Here is an 18947-nt window from a genome sequence, read left to right as displayed (position 1 = left end):
ACAAATAGATTTGAACAAGAGCACCTTGATTGCTCACATCAGAATAAGTATGAATCATATGACAATATTGCAAGATAATCACATTGACAAACACAATGTGACATTATCGATGTTGATCCTGGAAGCACGTGTATCCCGCGTGCATAAAATCCCATGTGTACGAAAATCGCCATACCGTCACAGTACACGTTGGGCCAAATCGATTCAACACAGATAAAATCTTTGACGTTTTTATTGTGGAAAACAATTGCCTTGGCGGCCTTTCCTAGTAAACATTATGCCAATTAAAACATATAACGGTTGCGATTAATTGGATTGGATAAGTTCGAATTTCACAAAATTGTGTTACTCGGCGTAGACGCGTGCTTCGTCATTACCGTAACATCATACAGGCACTCTCGGTTCATCATTGTAGTTATCGACGTCGGATAAAACGTTCCCGTCGACGCGTAAATGTTCAAAGTTCTGAATGAGTGGTGACGTTTTACGCCACTTTAGCAATATTCCTGCAATCTCACTGCGGGGACACCAGAAATGGGAATCAAACCCGGCTTTTCGGCGTGACGAGCGAACGCTTTAACCACTAGGTTACCCCACCGCTCCATTCAACTTTCTGCATTCAGTGCTTAGAGTGTAATGGGTTGCCAGGCAATACTAGACATCTAATGACTCATCTTTAGGTCATCGACGGGAGTTGTGCGCACGTTACCTTTACAAAAACACCAGGTCCCCAATCCTCCAATTCTTCAGAACAATTGAAAGTTCACATCACACTTTACAGAAGACCACGTTGTCAACGTGCTGTTCACTGTGTTGGACCGGTGACTTTGGTCCAGCTGCGACCGGCCGTTGTTCAGACCTGGAACAACATGCCACGAGACGTCTTCAACCATCGATATATTGTTAATGTCGTTAATTAGTAGCATAGTGATCAGTGATGAACGGATTTCTTACACATAGTGAGTGAGTGAGTTAATATTTAATGTCACATCGGCAATATCTCAGCTATATCTTGACGAGAACAATCCAGACAATAAAAGGTGAAAACATTTGGAAGATTAAAACCTGCCTACGATGGACAGTAGAAATACTAGAGAATCACAGATATGAATATAAAACTCAGCGAGCAAAGCTAAAAAAATTCCAATTAAAGAGGACAATACAGTATAAAACACTGGCTATAGATCGCCAACAACTGAAGGTAGATCACCAGACTAGGAACCATGGGGACTTGCGTTACTTTTGCTACCTGCATGGATCCTAGCTGGATTTACACCATCCCTTCAGCCACTGGCGATTGTAGGAAAATTTAGCCAACAGTTAAAATAACACAAATACTACGTTTAAAATGTGATAATTTATATTTTACTTTGAAAGTTTTGGGACTTACGTCTTACACATACTTACAACGTAGATGTTCTGAGCACGGGTTTTGTAGCTGAACATATTATATTATATTGTCTCCACTTTATAATTCTCTTTTCATCTTTGCGGGCTGGTGGTTAAAGGGTTCGCTCACCATGCAGAAGACACTGGTTCGATTCCCCACATGGGCACAATGTGTGAAGACACCGCTGGAATATTGCTAAATATGTTACAAAACCATACTCACTCACTCTTTCCATTCTTGCTGGATGGATGTTGTGTTTTCTCGTGATGACAACATATATTTATTGTGTGATGGCAAGCTCTCTTTCTATCTCACCATATCAGGAACAAAGTACTTTTCAACATCCAGCATCCGTCAGAATGTATATCTTGCCTCACCGGTGCCACGCGTCAGGTTTGCAAATCAAGTCGATTTTCACCTGTTAAAAGGGACATACGGGACCATATATAAGGTAAAGCTAAAATATGAAACTGCATGGAGATCATGTTGGTTACTGATGCGTAAGGATTTCATACGTCCTCCACGTGTCTACTACCATGAAACGTTTTACGAGTACTTTTGCAACCTTGATAATTGACTTCTGGGCGATAGGCGTATTACACTCTTGGAAATCATGATGGCAATAACGTGCTCGACTGCACCACAAAAGGCTAAAGCTGCACATAGAGGAAAGTTGATGACTGGAAAGTTGAAGTCATCCCTCTTGTCAGAGAGTCTTTTTGTCACCCTTCCATAGATCAAAATATGGAATAGATGATATATTTTTCTGAACTGGTTTCCATTATTTTAAAATCAGTGAAAAGGAATTATCTGTTTGATGGTTATTGAATGTTATTTATCGATATACCTGAAGCTTAACGTGTTACTTGTTGATTCCCATGTTAACACTAAACAGTTATCCCGGAATCAGTCCCTAAGAGAACTGTGTATGAACAAACAACACAGAAACAGTAATCCAGTTTGCAACGGTAGGCTTGGCAGGGTATGATGTGATTTGTGTAATGATAGGGGCGGTGGGGTAGCCTAGTGGTTAAAGCGTTGGCTCGTCACGCCGAAGGCCCGGGTTCGATTCCCCACATGGGCACAATGTGTTAAGCCCCTTTCTGGTGTCCCCCGCCGTGATATTGCTGGAATATTGCTAAAAGCGGCGTAAAACTAAACTCAGTCAGTCAGTCAGTTGTGTAATGATCTGTAATGTGAGATGAGAGGCAGTATCTACCCCCTTGTTTACCCAAGGAAAGACAGATGACACTAACACTAACACATTATTTTCTTGTCATAATGTACTTTCATCTTGTCCTGGGATTCTTTCAAATTATCCCAAGCAACTTCAAACTTTCACAAGCCTCACCCGAAAAGATGAAACATAGTCTAACAAGCTCATTTCAGACCCACCATTAAGCCATTGTTCCATCAAGTGCTTCAAATGTGCATGAACAGTATGGCTAAAACAATGACAAAAGGACTGAAATGACTCCATCACAGCAAACATTCCAATCCAAGTTCTTATCATATTCTTAAGAGTCTGTTGAAATCTATCCAAAGCTCCCCGAGATTCAGGTTGATATGCATTAGACTTGATTATGCCGAACTGATGGATAGCCTGTAATACACTTGATATGAAACTAAAGCCTTGATCTGACTGAAGATTTTGAGGCAAACCGAAAGTGGAGAACGATAAAAATACATTTGATAATGATTTTCAATAACGGGATAACCTCTGAAACCTTGTGGAATCATGCATAATAGGAAGCATGCGTACTGATAGTCTGATCTAGTTGTGGGCAAACGACCAATACAATCAATAATGACCCCTCTAAAAGGCTTTTCAAAAGCTGAAATGCGTTTGAATGTTGCATCTGGAACTGATTTGGTTTGCCAGTCATTTGACTCTTGCCCTGTTGGCATGAAGATATTTCTGGGTTTTCTCCCTCCATCTTAACAAACTGCTCCCCGTCCAGAAACGTTTCTTCAACAGCCAAGTTGTTAGAATCACTCAGTGCTCTCCCTCGATAACTTAGACAAATCAAGAGAATGATCCATGAAGGTGCCAGCCAAATCATTCGCTGAAGACATTTACGTAACCTTAGCACGAGTAACATCACAGAAATAGAATATATCTGGAATTTCTTTATATGGTCTCTGAACATACCAAACCACCAAGTCAGTCTGCAAATTAACAAAAGGCAGAGGCGCGCGTGTAAATCCATATAAACCCTCTAACAAACCTTCATAGTGTGCTGATGATTCCTCAGAAAATAGTAAAATACCGTCAAAAATCATAGTTTGGAGAAGACCAGTATCTCCCAAAACGGCAATGGGTTTAACAATTGAATAGTCACCTTTAGATGACCCAAAACCTTTACAAGCGAAAGGTAAGCACTCCTCCCTCACGTAAGAAAACTTTGATGATTGGCCTTCAAAAGCTCCTCATTAACGGAACCACACTGTCAACGAGGCCATGACTAGTGTCATTTGCAAAATGATGACAGTTTTTCTCTACCGAGCTTTCCACACTCGGGAATAATATGCCCTTGCTTACTTAATATCTAGAACTTGACTTTTTGTCAAAAGACTTTGAAATGCTTGAACGAATACAAGTTAGCGAGTTAATGAATGTCACCGATCAACTTTCTTCTCGGCTCCTGACAAATCCTTTTTCTTAGCAGACCTAAACCCTTTCCTGCAGGCTCCAGAAATCAACTGAGTCTGATAATAAAAAAAGTTATCAAGTGGTAAGACAGAATTTGCTTCCTAAGCTTTTCCCCTACAGAAACTTTGCAAAACACGGTCCGTTGATTCGCAGGTGATGCTAGATTGTTGTCCACCTTTTATAAATGGAAGAAAAACTGTTCAACAAAGGAGGAACAAGGCTGATATGCTTTGAAATATCAAACGATCTGTCACCTATTGGGGTACTAAGAGAGACATGACCTTGTACTTCGAATTGTTTCAATCTGAATCCGAAATTCACGTTCGTCTCCTTCACCTTACAATCTTGTTTTTGTCAGGATTAGCTTCCAGTATCATTCTTTTCAATTTCTTCAGAACCAAATTGTCAGTCTTCTACTTCATCGAGACCAATGGATCATCATCCAAAATTTCTTCCTCAACCAGGCATGTGATCAAAATTTTCTTGACGCCAGCCTTAAGCATACCAGATTTGACGTGAAGTTTGTAATATCTGGCTAAATCGACCAGTTCATAATCTTTGAGCAAATAGACTTGATCCGAAAAAATTGGTTAACGAACTTCTCAACACTAAACACCAAAGTTGTCAAATAACTTTGTGATATATTGAATTTCTATCCTGGACGTGTCCACAATTTCTGTAACGATTCCAGAATGTTTGCTGAACACTTTTACCCACTTTTCTATGCTACCCGTTTTAGGCACTAGTGAAGATTTTCAGCAACCCATGTTTGTTGCGACAAACAGTGTCGGGGACACCAGAAAAAGCAGAAACAAAACGAAAGCTATTGCAGAAACGCTCGGTTCCAGTTGAACTTTCTTCTAGATTACTTTTCATCAATCTCATATCAGATGGCTAAAATAGGCAGGCCATTAATCTTGATGCATACGGAACAGTTTGGTCTTTATTCATTTGGAAACTGCTCTTTTAAACACAAAATTGACAAACCTTATGGATAATTATTTTTATTTCTTGTCAAGGATTCGATATGAATTCACATTTATCAATTGACATATATCAGTTTCAACAAAATCATTTACGGCACTGTCGTGACTGAAGTTTCAGTTCACCGGTCACTTGATTATCCGGATCCATTAAGGGCAGGAGTCCTGCGGTGCGGCATAAGGCAGCTGATTCCGTTTCAGGCAAATTGTGTGAATGGCGGTTGCTTAATGTAGGGCAGGACACGCTTAGCCTTTTGGTGGCATCACTGATTCTCCTAATGTTCACAGCTATTTTTGTCCTTTTGCGTCAAATTACTTCTGTCTCGGCAAAGATTGGATAGTTTCTTGCCTTCAGGCAATATATTCACATTTAATATTACGACTCGTTCCATATTTTTTCTGCGGTCATTCTTTAAATTTGGGCCGACATATCAACATTTTATGTGACGTGTAAACCCCCAGTTCAATGGTAGGTAGGACTCAATTGGACCCAACTCAACAAAAGTACATGTACTAGAATCTCAATGTAACATATGTCATTTATGCCCTGGTTAGGTGAAATCATTGTTCTCTAATCATAAAATGCTGTTGTATGCCCCCAAAATGGCCACTTAAAGGCAGTTACATCCATGTGCTCTTTCCCCATGTATTATGAATGCTAATCATGGGTTTAATAGGAACTCTTTAGCATGGAGTTTAGAGTTTTTGTTCTGTTGAGCATATCCTGGGTACGTAGTGGAACCTAACTGTCAAGTTGTTAGGAGCTCTGCGGAGAAGCGACCCGTGAAGATCCGGGGTAGAATAGGTCTTCAGCTACCCATGCTTGCCACAAAAGGCGACTATGCTTGTCGTAAGAGGCGACTAACGGGATCGGGATATTGCTGAGTGCGGCGTAAAACTAAACTCACTCACTCACTCTGTGGAGAAGCATCAAAACATCATTGTCTTCCCTGGTCAGTTATGTCCTCCTCATGTGAGATTTTATATTTTGACGATGATAACAATCACCGATGTCACAGATCACCTATGGAATAGAAGCCATAAAACATTGCTATGGTTAGGCAAGAGGAAGAGAGTTTTTTTAATGGATGTCAACTTCTTTATTATGAGAAACACAACGTTTCGCAGAATATCCTTACTCCTTCATCATTCACCTGATGAAGAAGTAAGGATATACTCCGAAACATTGTGTTCCTCATAATAAAGAGGTTGTATCACTTCTAAATGCCATTCAAAGACATGGCTCAGCTAGATTTGAGGGCAAAGAATCATCCGTGGAAATCAGTTGTTGATGTTGAGTTAGATGATTAAATAGGTAAATAATAAATAGACTGGACAGTTTAAACGTAGCCTAATCTTATTATCGTGAGACAGATTGTATAAATGAAGCTGCTGACACCCTCACTGCTGCTTTAGGTCAACCATCACTCTCGTGATACTGGTGAAAATCCTCTAAAACACGAAGTCTTAAGGAACAAGACAGGAGGTCATTGTTGAACTTGCAGTGAATGAGTGAGTGATTTTAGTTTTACGCTGCTTTTAGCAATATTCCAGCAATATCGCGACGGGGGACACCAGAAAATTTGCTTCACACATTGTACCCACTTTGAGAATCGAACCCGAGGCATGACAAGCGAAAGCTTTGACCACTAGGCTACCCCACCGTCCCAAATGATCTTCTAGATTACACATAAAGAGCTTTAATAACAATACCAAGCGTGAATATTTCGACCTGAAAATGTCCATATACTGGAACCGATATAACAACCATTTGTGAATTTGACTTTTTTAAATAATCCCCGCAATAACTATCCTCGTTTTGACTCGCCTGAAGCTGGAGTTGGTGGACTTACGATCATCATAATATCATCCATTTGTGTCATCCAATTCAAACACTCCTGCTCTAAGATCTTCAACTCCTAGAATTCAAAATGGAACAGGGTCGGTGGGGTAGCCTAGCGGTTAAAGCTTTCGCTCAACCTTGTATCAACCCCACCCGCTCCCGCATTCTGTAACTGTCGCGACACATAATCTAAGTGCCATCTTCCCACCTTTATGAACTTTCTTTAGTTACTCTTTGTTATCATTTTGGTTAAACAGCCAAACTGTATTAGACACCACATGTCGGCACACGCATATTTGTACACCTCACCACACAAACACAATACATTATCCAGGTCACCGTCCATGTCATAAGGGTATATTGTTACTTTTAACTACTCATAATTACATAAACTGCATTTATAATGTTTGGTACATGCAATTTATTTAAAGAGACCATTAACTGTTCCAAAAATCAGATAATTATGAAAGACATTGTATAGCTCTGAAGAAAGAAAAGAGGGTATGGCCTGAAGGTAGAATGGAAAACGTTTGAAGTGAAGGTCACTTTATGAAACCTTAAACGTGAAGGTTAAGAGACGAATATGTCAGGCTTGTGATTAGGATTATTTTATGAGTGCGAGGTATTAGCTGTGAGAAGCAGGCCAGACAGCCTACAGGTTAAACATCCTTCACACAATTGTCTGGGGACCTGGAGAGACACCAGTAGTTAATGTAGAAAGGTTGGAGAAATCCAATTTAAAGCACAGAAAGCCACCCTGAAGATAAGGGATCTATCACACCACTGGCTGGGGCCCCTGAAAAGACACAAGTATTTGATGCAAGAGAGTTAAACAGTGACGAAGGCAGGGTGATGTTAGATGAGAGAAACGGGCACAGGGCAACCCCCAGATACAAGATTCATCTCACCATTTTCTGGTGACCTTGGAGAGACACCAGAATGTGATGTCAGCTGCTTGGAGCAGGCACAGGTCAACCTAGACTGTCTCACAGTCCCTGAACCACATTATTTCCCCTACTGCCTTGCCCTCCCTGCAATGCTAAAGACTTGCATGAAGCAAGTCTGGATCCCTCAGGTTCTTAATTTCGCATCAGACTGAGGTTCCTTTTCAATTTAAATGGGTTTGTTTGTTACTATCAAAATTATAAACATTTTATTATATGTATTCAGAGATTCCGCGTTAGTCTGATGGCAACCCACAGATACAATATTCATCTCACCATTGTCATGTGACCCTTGAGAGACACCAGTAGCTGAAAGAAGAAGGTAGATGTGGTATGTACAGTGGAGACGACATGGTGAATAAGGTGAGCGAGGCTAAGACAGCCATACATAAAAGAACCATCACAGCAGTTTCTGTGGTACAAACAAAACTAAATCAATGTGTCATTGTCTTATAACTAGCACACACACCATATACACCACTGATGGCCTGTCACATATTCATTTATTCAATTAATAACAATTACTTATTACGATGTACCATGGTGTTATTGATATCAATGTTATTGCTATGCCATTTCTTATTATTTCGTATCCATGATATCATCAATTTCCGCACAAGGACATAATCATTTTATAACCAACGTCGCTGAGGTACAAGTATATCGTGGATAGGGTATATGCCTAGAGCGTGCGTGCCTACCATCCCCCAGATCATCCAACACTAAGTAGTTTTAATCACAACGTAATGTTTTGTCGCAATGTAGATCAAATTCAAGACGTCAGCTTTCCTTAATTCCAAAAACATGTGATTCATATCTACATTTAGTTTAGTACAAGTCTTTATCCATTTCATCAGGTTGTACCACAACATTTTAGATGTGAACATTCAACTAACATATGGAGGATATTTTCAGTTTCAGTATTGCAGAAAAACATTGTTAAGTTGGACTTTTATATTTGAATAAGTTTCTGTTTCTTGTCAGATCACATCTTAGCTTTGTGTTATTTGTTGTTCTAAATGCTAAATATGTTCCTCCAAATATCATCTATTATTTCAGTATTATATCATTTTCACATTTTAGATGAAACCGTATGTTTCTTTTAAAGTCTATTCGTAAAGTGACATTTTTACTCTGCACCCATTTTCCTCTTTATATAAAGTTCTAAAATGACAGGGAATAAATGGTTCTTAAGATTTCCTAGCAAATGATACTGGTCTATATTCCATGTATGTTTTCATAATTTGCAAAGACCAAATGATTTTAGCGGATATTCCTCTGCAATTTCTCTGCATTTAAAGAATCTACCATATTATTTCAAACAGACCATTGATGAATTATATATTCGTGCTTAGGTAATGATGTAAATAATTGGTTCATGTGAAATCTGTATATTATCGTTTGCCAATATATACTGTGTTGGTAAATCGGCACTGCAGTTTGTTTGCAGTGAATGTATTTTAGACCATGATTTTCAAACATCTTTCCTGTGGATGCAGGCATAATATTTTCATTTTAATATTTAAATCCGATTTTCTAGTGTATGTAAGCTGCATGGTGGGTTCATTAGTTCCATCAGTTTGCTAAGTATTGTAATGAGGGTACGAATCTAACATGTTTTTCAGGTTTTGTAATAGTGGCCACTTTGGGATTAAGAAGCAAAAACTGTACAAATGTGATTTAGAGACGATCAATTTAGGCTTTAATTCCACTAAAAGGTGTAAGATCACGTAGGGACCACAGTGCCATTAGTCTATTGGATGTTTTCAGTTTGTCTTTATAGTTCCGTTCAACCTTATTGTGTGGGGACTGAATCCCTGTTAGTATAACATGTCGCTTGGACCTGTCTAAATTTAGTGATTTACAGAACTGTGCACTTAAATTTTGTTTCGAGCCTATCCATATTATTCTATTATTTTCCATCTGTATTTTTAGTCCAATAAAGAAGCATATTTTTCAGAATGTTTATATAAAAACTCTTTTCAAAACATTTACGTCGCTTTTTGGAAAGTAATCCAAAGGCACGGGGTGTGTACTTTCTTTTGTACGTCAGTTTTTGTCTGAAAGCACGATATTGTTGTGTCGTCTGCAATTTGCGTCAAGCGGTATTCTCTATCGAGTAAATTCAAGCCTTTTATTTTTGTATTATGCAAAAATGTCCGCACATATAAGAAATGTGTATGGCGAAAGCTGATCACCTTGCCTGCATCCTCTCGTAATTGACGAAAATGCATTTAGCAAAATATGTGACGTTAAATTATTGCAGACATGATACGACGCATATTCATAAAACTCCGATACCGATATTTAAAAGAACTCTCTGATGAGATACAGAAATATGGATTCTAATGGTGGATGTAATTTTCTGAATATTACCACCACAAATGTATTATATTTTCGTATTTATTAGTTACTTAATAAATGGCGCGTCTGACCCAATATATATTGTTTTGTAATAACGTTCACAATCAAACAAACACATAAATAAATAAATAAATAAATTTTTGATCCAAATATTGATATCACAGCTGCTGTTGTAACCATGAAGATAACTACAAATGTTTGAGGTTTAACCTTATTTTGTACGTTAAAAAGGCTTGTAATCTAAACCACAGTTTGCTGTTATTAAGGAACTATTTCCATATTCTTTGTCGAGTTATATCTGATATGGCATAACATATGTTTCACACTTTTATGAAGCAATCATGACAACAAATAATATGTCGCAATGTCGTTGGATTTAGATGGCGAAACAGAGCTTGGGGCGCTGTTACAAAGTATTAAAAAACGCTGAAATTAGGTAAACCTGTTGATGTTTTAACTGGGCTCCCCAGACAGTCCCTTTTATCATATTTTCAAGTAAATATAGAATGTCAGCGAAAAAGAAAACCCATACCCAATCATGACGGTCCTCAGAAAAAAATTCCGTTTGTGAAAAGGGAAAATTGCATTTAAAGTTTTGTGAGTGGATCACAGAAAATCAGTGTTCGCGAAAAGGTTTAGCAACCGCCGCTCTCGTTTTATATACATTTGTTTTACAACACGTTTGGGGTCAGTTTTAATGTCTTGGACCAAACATTTCTTTTGTGCTGGGGGCGGTGGGGTAGCATAGTGGTTAAAGCGTTGGCTCGTCACGCCGAAGACCAAGGTTCGATTCCCCACATAGGTACAATTTGTGAAGCACATATCTGGTGTCCCCCGCCGTGATATTGCTGGGATATTGCTAAAAGCTAAACTCAGTCAGTCAGTCAGTATTTTGTGTTGACTCAGCATATTTAAATATGCTTAAAACACAGTTGACAGATGGCTGTGTGACAAAAATCAGTGACACATGCGACCGCCTGTAGAAGGAAGATGACTTAATTCGACTCAGCTTTCTCCAAGTTAGGTCTAAGAAGAAAAGATCCAAATCAGTTCATCGTAATTACTCACTGATGAAAGTAGATGGAAACAAAAGAAATAAACGGAAAATACCCCTCTATAGGCATCTATTCAACTACGTTTAACAAGTGCTTCAGTGGGGTTTAATAATTTCGCAAACATACAAAATCATTTATCCTGATACAGCAGTATTATTTCATAAGTTCATATTCCGTCATCGTATTGCACGTGCTTGTTCGGCCCAGACTCGATTTGCTAATAAACAACATCGTACAGCTGAAGAACTGCTGAAACAAGTATATACTCATGATGCAGTCATATATGTACATTCGACTCTCTTTTAGTAGAGATTTCTTACGGATGTGGAAAGGGTTTTGTCTCGTCTAACTAGTAAATTACTTTTTATAACGTTCAATTACCGTAATAGTCCCAGTGTTCAGGGGCAGTGGGGTAGCCTAGTGGTTAATGCGTTCGTTCGTCGCGCCGAAGACAAGGGTTCGATTCCTGGCCGTGATATTGATGGAATATTGCTAAAAGCGGCGTAAAACCATACTCACTCACTCTCAATATTCTTCGTGTACGAACCACTGAATGGATAGCTTGTTAAAATATTGAAGTAATTATTGTAAAGTTAACATACAAAAAATATGATAGCATGTTTACATATATGTTATAATAGTCTACATTTGTCTGTTGAAATATGGCAGTCATTAGGATGCTGTCGTATTTTGTTTTGAATTACATATGTTGAACCTTCTAAACTTTAGTTCGCTTCAGTACAGGCTGTCGCACGATGGCGACCGTACCAGGCTGGTTTGGTGGTTGTTGGACGTTAACTTGAGTAGATCTTGGCAGCCATAGCGATCCGCCGTCCCATTCCTTTGTTCATATGATATAAAGAGAGATTACATTTCGTCTGCCTGTGAAGATCTTGTCAGTCGGATGCGTCGCCAAATGTGCTGAGTATATTTTTTACACTTTTGAATTACCTCAAGATGCGGACAGCTTGTTCACTTACAATTGTCCTTGCGCATCTCTGAATGTCTTTGCTTTAACTGTCAAACAACAGCCACGAAAACGAAATTCATCATATTATTTTCTATATGTTATAGGGTAGACCTTGGGAGACCATTGATGCACAAAATTGACGTCAGATTCGATTCCCTATTTCAGAATTTACAATATGTTCCTTATTTCAAGTTAACACTTGACATGTCTCTGAATATGTTTATGCCGGATGCTGTTTGTGACACAATAGATTAGAGATTTATGAGTTATGCTCAAGATAGAATAGTACAACCGACTCTGCTTTTACAGAGATTTCTTGCGAATATAGAAAGAGTTCTGTCGCTTCTATTGTCAACAATGTATGCGTAAATACTTGACTTTTACCCTCAGAAGTTTGAAAACAAGCATTGACAGATGAATAGAATTCTTTTCAGGACACTATACGATATATCTTGGTACTGTAAAGAGATATATTAAAATATATAAATTAGTCTCAGAGGATGTTATACGACAGACAAACACGTCTCCCGAGGTCATATGGAACAAACAAAGATGTTGCATGATCCACCAAAGCAGATAAAGTTGTCTCATGCGATCTATGCAAATAGATTAAGTAGTTTCATGATATCTTGTAGAGCAGATAACGTGGTCTCATTTGATATATATATTAACACGGGGTAGTCTAGTGGTTAAAGGGTTTCTTCGTCCCGTTGGTTCGAGTCCCCACATAGGTACAAAGGGCGAAGACCATTTCCCTCCTTGTGATATTGCTGGAATGTTGCTAAAAGCCGAGTATAACTCGACCCACTCACCGGTATCTTAAAACGGCTAGAAATAGTCTCATTTGATAATATTTTATCAGGTAAAATATTCTCATTCGATGGATTGAACACGTTACAATTCAATCCTAGAAACCAGAAAGTCCAGAAACTCTCCGCACTGTGGCCAACATTCAACATGCACTTATCATGAAAATATGCTACGGATGAAAGAAATGATTTTATTCTCGAAAACCCAAAATTTAAACTACTTCGCCCACTACCAGCGAACAGTGGCCCATAGGCGAGAGTGTTTACGTTTGCTCAAAGCACATGTTTTATAGTTTGTATATGAATAAAAGTATGTTTATAAGTATCATGACACAAAATTCAACTCATTTTAAATTTAGAACGTTATCAAAATAGCTTGCCTAAAACATTTGGCCCAAAGGCGAAAATGTTTACTTTGGTTCAAGTTCATGTTTTGGAGGTTGTAAATGAGTGAATGAAACACGTTAAATCCTAGGAGACATGTTTTAATAACGCTCTAAATTATACCTATTTACACTATATCGCTGCTCGGTTCAGTGTTGTGAGACGTACTTGTAAATCGTCACGATATGGCTGAAATATTGCCGATGTGACGTTAAATAATAACTCACTCACTCACGTACTGGTAAAAAATGACTAACGCTGGAGAGTAACCTTCATGTAAATCAGATGGAAAAGGTCTTCGCCTACAGGTCGCAATCTGTTTGGTTGAACAAATATTGTACGCGTACGTATCATTTTCCTCACAACTAACACGTACAGAGATAGTTGAGATACTCGATGCCGACCTTCTCCAGTTGCGATAGAGCAACGAAGATGTAGACGGGTATACCTTGGTGTGTTCTGCATATGCTTGTGTAAAGCCTAATGGAAGTAAAGAATGTACCGGTTGACTTTCTTACATAATGCAAATGTCAAGAATAAAAAATATGCTCTCCAAAATAGAAGAGGCAATAAATATGTGCTGTTTTCCTATTCCCGATTCAGGATAATGTTCAAACATTAAAGTGCCATTTGTGCAATTGTCTCCTTTTTTGGTGTCACCGAAGAAGGAGAGCAGAGACTTCAAAGGCTGCAGAACACAAGGAATCTCACTGTATCAGACCATGACTCCACATCCGTCTCATCATTAAGTCATTTTACTGGCAAAAGGTGAAGGAGAGGTGGAGTTCGAAATGCTAACTGAGAGTACCCAAGGTCTCACCTCGATAGCTTCACGCTCTCACAACTGTGTATCAACTTCGCTTCCTTCATTAGCTCCTCTATTCAGGACCTCCCTCAAGTTCAGGACCTTTGGTGCCAGATCTCATCTCATCATTAAGTCATTTTACTGGCAACAGGTGATGGAGATGTGGAGTTCGAAATGCTAACTGAGAGTACCCAAGGTCTCCCCTCCATAGCTTCAAGCTCTCACAACTGTGTATCAACTTCGCTTCCTTCAGTAGTTCCTCTTTTGAGGACATCCCTCGAGTTCAGGACCTTTGGTGCCAGATCTCATCTCATCATTAAGTCATTTACTGGCAAAAGGTGAAGGAGGGGTGGAGTTCGAAATGCTAACTGAGAGTACCCAAGGTCTCCTTTCCATAGCTTCATGCTCTCACAACAGTATCGACTTCTCTTCCTTCCATAGTTCCTCTATTCAGGACGTCCCTCGAGTTCAGGACCTTTGGTGCCAGATCTCTTCATCACTCTGTGTCTTCTGCAACTCTTACAACTCAGATGTGCATCTTCATTAACCGCTTTGAAATCCAAAATAAAGACTCAACTGTTTCAATATTGAAATCCCGGGAATGTATGTTTGTATGAACTACGCACGGAGTTGCAATTTACATTTGGCATAATTTTTCTTCCATCTTTTTCGTCTTCTTCTTCACGGAATGAAATAGTTGAAAGTAGCAAAAAGACTTTGGGTGATCGTTGCACAGTCAGGCTGGTTAGGCTGATCAACAGCTCAGGACCCCTACCCCTTGAACGCAGCCCAGAAAGCGAATAGGACGTCTTCCATCGAACGCTGCCAAGTCGATCCCATCAAAAAGTGTTCAAAGAATGTGAAAGCTTACCAACACTTCAGCCTGCAAAATGGTGGTGTTCCTGGCAGGTACTCTCCAAGTGTCAGTCAAGAGGAACCAAGAACAATGGGGGGTGGGGCAACTTGGTATATGGATACAAGGGTAACACTTCGTAAGCAAGGTTTACACATGTGCCATATTCTCCTGAATCTTGTCAATAACAAATGTGTCCAAAAGGGTCAGGAAATCCAATGACCTACCTACCTACCCGACGACCTCCCTACCCAACTACACGACTACCTGCCTGTCCAATTACCTACCTACCTTTCATGGATGGGCCTCTGAGCGAAGACTGTAATAAAAGGAAAGCCATATGTTATCATGTCACTTAGGATATTGTTCGTGCTAACGCTTGGACGCCACTGACAAGGTCTTGGACAGTCTCGTTATAGTCACCACATAATCTACATTCCATTTTCAGGCCAGCCGACCTCATCCAAACGAAAATCTCCAAGCAATGCTACTCTTCTGCTTAAAATTGCACATGCACTCGATGCAGTTTTGAGAACCTTCCCTTGAAAACCTACCCTTGTGCTGATTGATATGGCAATTCTCTTGGTTTACACTCACTTCCTTATCGCCCAGTAATACTCCCTTGGCTTGTTCACAAAATTTGATAAATATAAACGATTGAAAGATGAGCGGGGATGGTGACATCTGTTGCCTGACATGATTCTTCGTGTTCGGGTAATTTCTTGTTTCGTTAAATCAACACCACCAAAAGAAAAATAAATGCCTACGTATTTTTGGCATTGACCTCATTGCGAGCCTTTAGCTCTGATATCCAGATTTCCTTAGGCTACGTTTGTATTCTGCCCGAAGTGTGTCCTTTATATGGACATTCTGGAGTTTGTATCTAACCCGCAATTTTTAGTATGTATAATCCTCAACTTCCAGCAACTGAATGAATCAGCGAGAGCCGTTAACTATGAATTTCTACATGTGCACATCAAAAGAACAGTACTAAAACGGACGATCTCAAAGACGATTCATAATATCAGTCAAATATCCCAAATAAAGTGAAAACTGACAATTTTGATAAACGTTATATCTTTTCATAAAGACCAATTTCCTTTAAAAATGCTAAAGTCTTATGGCTAGAAACCTATGTAAAAAGCTCTTTTGAATTAGAAACATTAGAACATGTTTCACGTATCAACACAGTATCAAAACAATCTAAAAGTATGTGCTTCGTGGTATACTGACACTGACAGGGAATACACATAGGAGCACCATCGCCCTTTAAAAGGAAAGAATGAGTAAAATGTGAATGCCCTATACGACATCGTCTTAAAACAACATCATCTCTTCGATATTCAGCACTGATAATATTACCACTTATGATTGGTTGAATAACATGTAACTTGTTCGTGGTTTGTTGATCCTAATTCGACTGCCAACATTGATGAACATAATGCCTTATAACAGGCACGCAAATCAGTATAAGGAATCTTGGCGGGTATTACTGTTTGTTCAAGAGCAGCCTTTGCAGCAGCATCAGCTCTACTGTTTCCTGGTATGTCAACATGGCTTGAAAGCCAACAGAAAGCAATGTCATTATCTGCTGCTGCTGACTTCATGTACAGGTCTAAAATCTCAAGAGTGGTCACCTTTCCGACCGTTTATTGTTTGCAAGCGGTATAAACTGCCAGAACATATAGGCCATGAGCCATGAGCCAGGAGAGACCAAACGTTTTAGTGTTTCTTAATATTCCTTTATGTCTCTGTATATGAAAAAAGTAGGACATCTCAATTTGATAGCTCAGACTCATAATCCAAGATCCATCATAATCCAAGATGGTCGCCCAAAAAAACCCATTTTTGTGTGGAAAATGTCAATTCCAAGCTTTAATCATGAGTAAAGTTCAACAAGTAGGTTGGAAATGAAATACAGGAGGTAGAATGGTGCTAACGTGACTAAAAAGATTCAATTAATATGAAATCGTGTTATGTGATACCTATAAATCATATTTAGGGCTCCTTGCCATTAGGCAGGAGACCTATTGTAATCGTTCGTGTTTTTATTATTATTATTATTATTATTTATTCTTCCGCCGTATTTTGTAACTGAGCTACAGAGAGCACCGCTGGACAGAATGCCTTGAAAAAAATCACCCAGATGCCCACCGAGGTGTACATATCGCGCTTTAAAATCTGTAGGCTGTAGGCCCAATAGCAAAGGGCAGATAATTCAAAATTAATTCAAAAATTTCAAACGCAAATGCAAATATCTCCAAAACTAATGCTCCAATGTTTGCCAAAGTTCTGGAGCAGATGCGCAATCAAAATGCCTACAATTTCGCCTGGATGGCTCAAGTCGCTAAAATGCACCGTTTGGACGCTATTTGGGATTGAAGTTTTTGGTGATGTTTTTCAGCAAAATCCTGACTGCATACCTCCCAAAATGTGCTGCACTAAAACTACAAGGGCTACGGCTTTCAAACGATGCATACTTTGTGTCTATGCATGTTTCTACACAGTAGCATCGTCAAAAGTGCCTATGTTTATATGATGCCCGCCATATTGGACGCTACTTTTGGGCAAAAGTTGTCTTCAAAAACTTTCACTGGCTACTTGGCTGTTCTGTGCCAAACGAAACTTACCACACACAACACTTTAAACGCTTGTTCTGAAGTTGCCTTTGGTTGTTGAGCATTTTCTGTTCTTGGTCCTATGTCAAAAGTCACGTGATGCGGCGGCCATATTGGATTGAAGATGTTTCTCGGAAATGTGCAGATTTTGTTGGGTAGGCATTTTTCGCAATCCATAACTCTGAACGTATGAACTGCAGAACGCTGTAAATGTGCAGATATACAACATATACCTCAAATATTAATGCCCATAAGCTATGTTAATGATATCTTGATTAGTTACGGATATCTAGATGTTTGCTTCTGTTGTTTATTTTGTACTAAAATGTATTTTCAAAAATCGCAGCGACATTACTTCTATTTCAACTAGGCAGCTAGCATCTGGCAGTACGTAGTAACTGAGTGTGTCAAACATTTTTTGTTCTTGGGTGCATGTCAAAATGTGTATTGCTTGGCGGCCATATTGGATTTCGTCAGATTCTGATGATACTACGTTATAAACAGCACAGCTGCTCCAGTTCTGCACGGAAGGCAGTAAAACTTGGCAGTATGCATCAACATAAGATGCTTAACATTTCGTGTTCTTACGTGCATATCAAAAGTTTGATCGTTTGTCGGCCATATGGCATTGACAATTGCACAAATGCATTATGTCTCCTACAATCGAAATGCCTACCATTTCGCCTGGACGGCTCAAGTCGCTAAAACGCACCGTTTGGACACGTGAAACGGTGCGTCTGATAGCTGAAGTTCTGACGATGCCAGAACACCAATTGTTTTGAACGTAGACCCAAGGACAACGGAGCTACGGCCTGTCAAAGAGCGAGCTATTTCTTCTCCGGAACTTCTTAAAAGGTACATGACCCCGCGCCGACCAGGGGTCAAGTGTTCCTGTCCTCGGAGCTCATGTTTTCCACCTTTAAAACACCCGTAACTCGGACACCAACCATCCGATTTCCACCAAAATTGGAATACGCATTAATGCCGCCGGTGTGAGTCGTGTGTACCAGTTGCAGCGACATAGCTTCAAAGACAACGGAGGGACAAATAATAGTCTATTTTCCTCACTACAGTTGCTAATCTGGATTGCTTTTCTACTGAGGGCTATGAAAATTGGCAGTGTATATGTGTATGGTTTGCCGATCATTTCTTATTCTAAGGTACATGGTAAAAATATCACCGTTTCGTGGTTAGAGGCAGCCCTGGAAATCCTACAAATCCACTCACTCGCTCGCCGACTTTGTGATGTCTGGAATGTGTCATAACTTTCTCGGAG

General features: G+C 39.4%; 1 protein-coding gene across 1 annotated transcript in view; it reads left to right on the top strand.

Moving 5' to 3' along the window:
- Positions 1 to 8157: 8157 nt before the first annotated feature.
- The window catches only part of LOC124271123 (putative protein TPRXL), a 28452-nt gene continuing 17662 nt past the window's right edge, over positions 8158 to 18947 (top strand). Inside the window, exon 1 of the mRNA XM_046706191.1 lies at positions 8158 to 8176. The gene's annotated coding sequence lies outside the window, so the exon portion shown is untranslated. The remainder of the gene's footprint in view (positions 8177 to 18947) is intronic.

The sequence above is a fragment of the Haliotis rubra genome, unplaced genomic scaffold (genome assembly GCF_003918875.1).
Source record: "Haliotis rubra isolate DU_JTF1 unplaced genomic scaffold, ASM391887v1 Scf1576, whole genome shotgun sequence".
Classification (NCBI taxonomy): Eukaryota; Metazoa; Mollusca; class Gastropoda; order Lepetellida; family Haliotidae; genus Haliotis; species Haliotis rubra.
The sequence above is the reverse complement of the archived record's forward strand: the minus strand, read 5'-3'. Positions and strand labels throughout refer to the sequence as shown.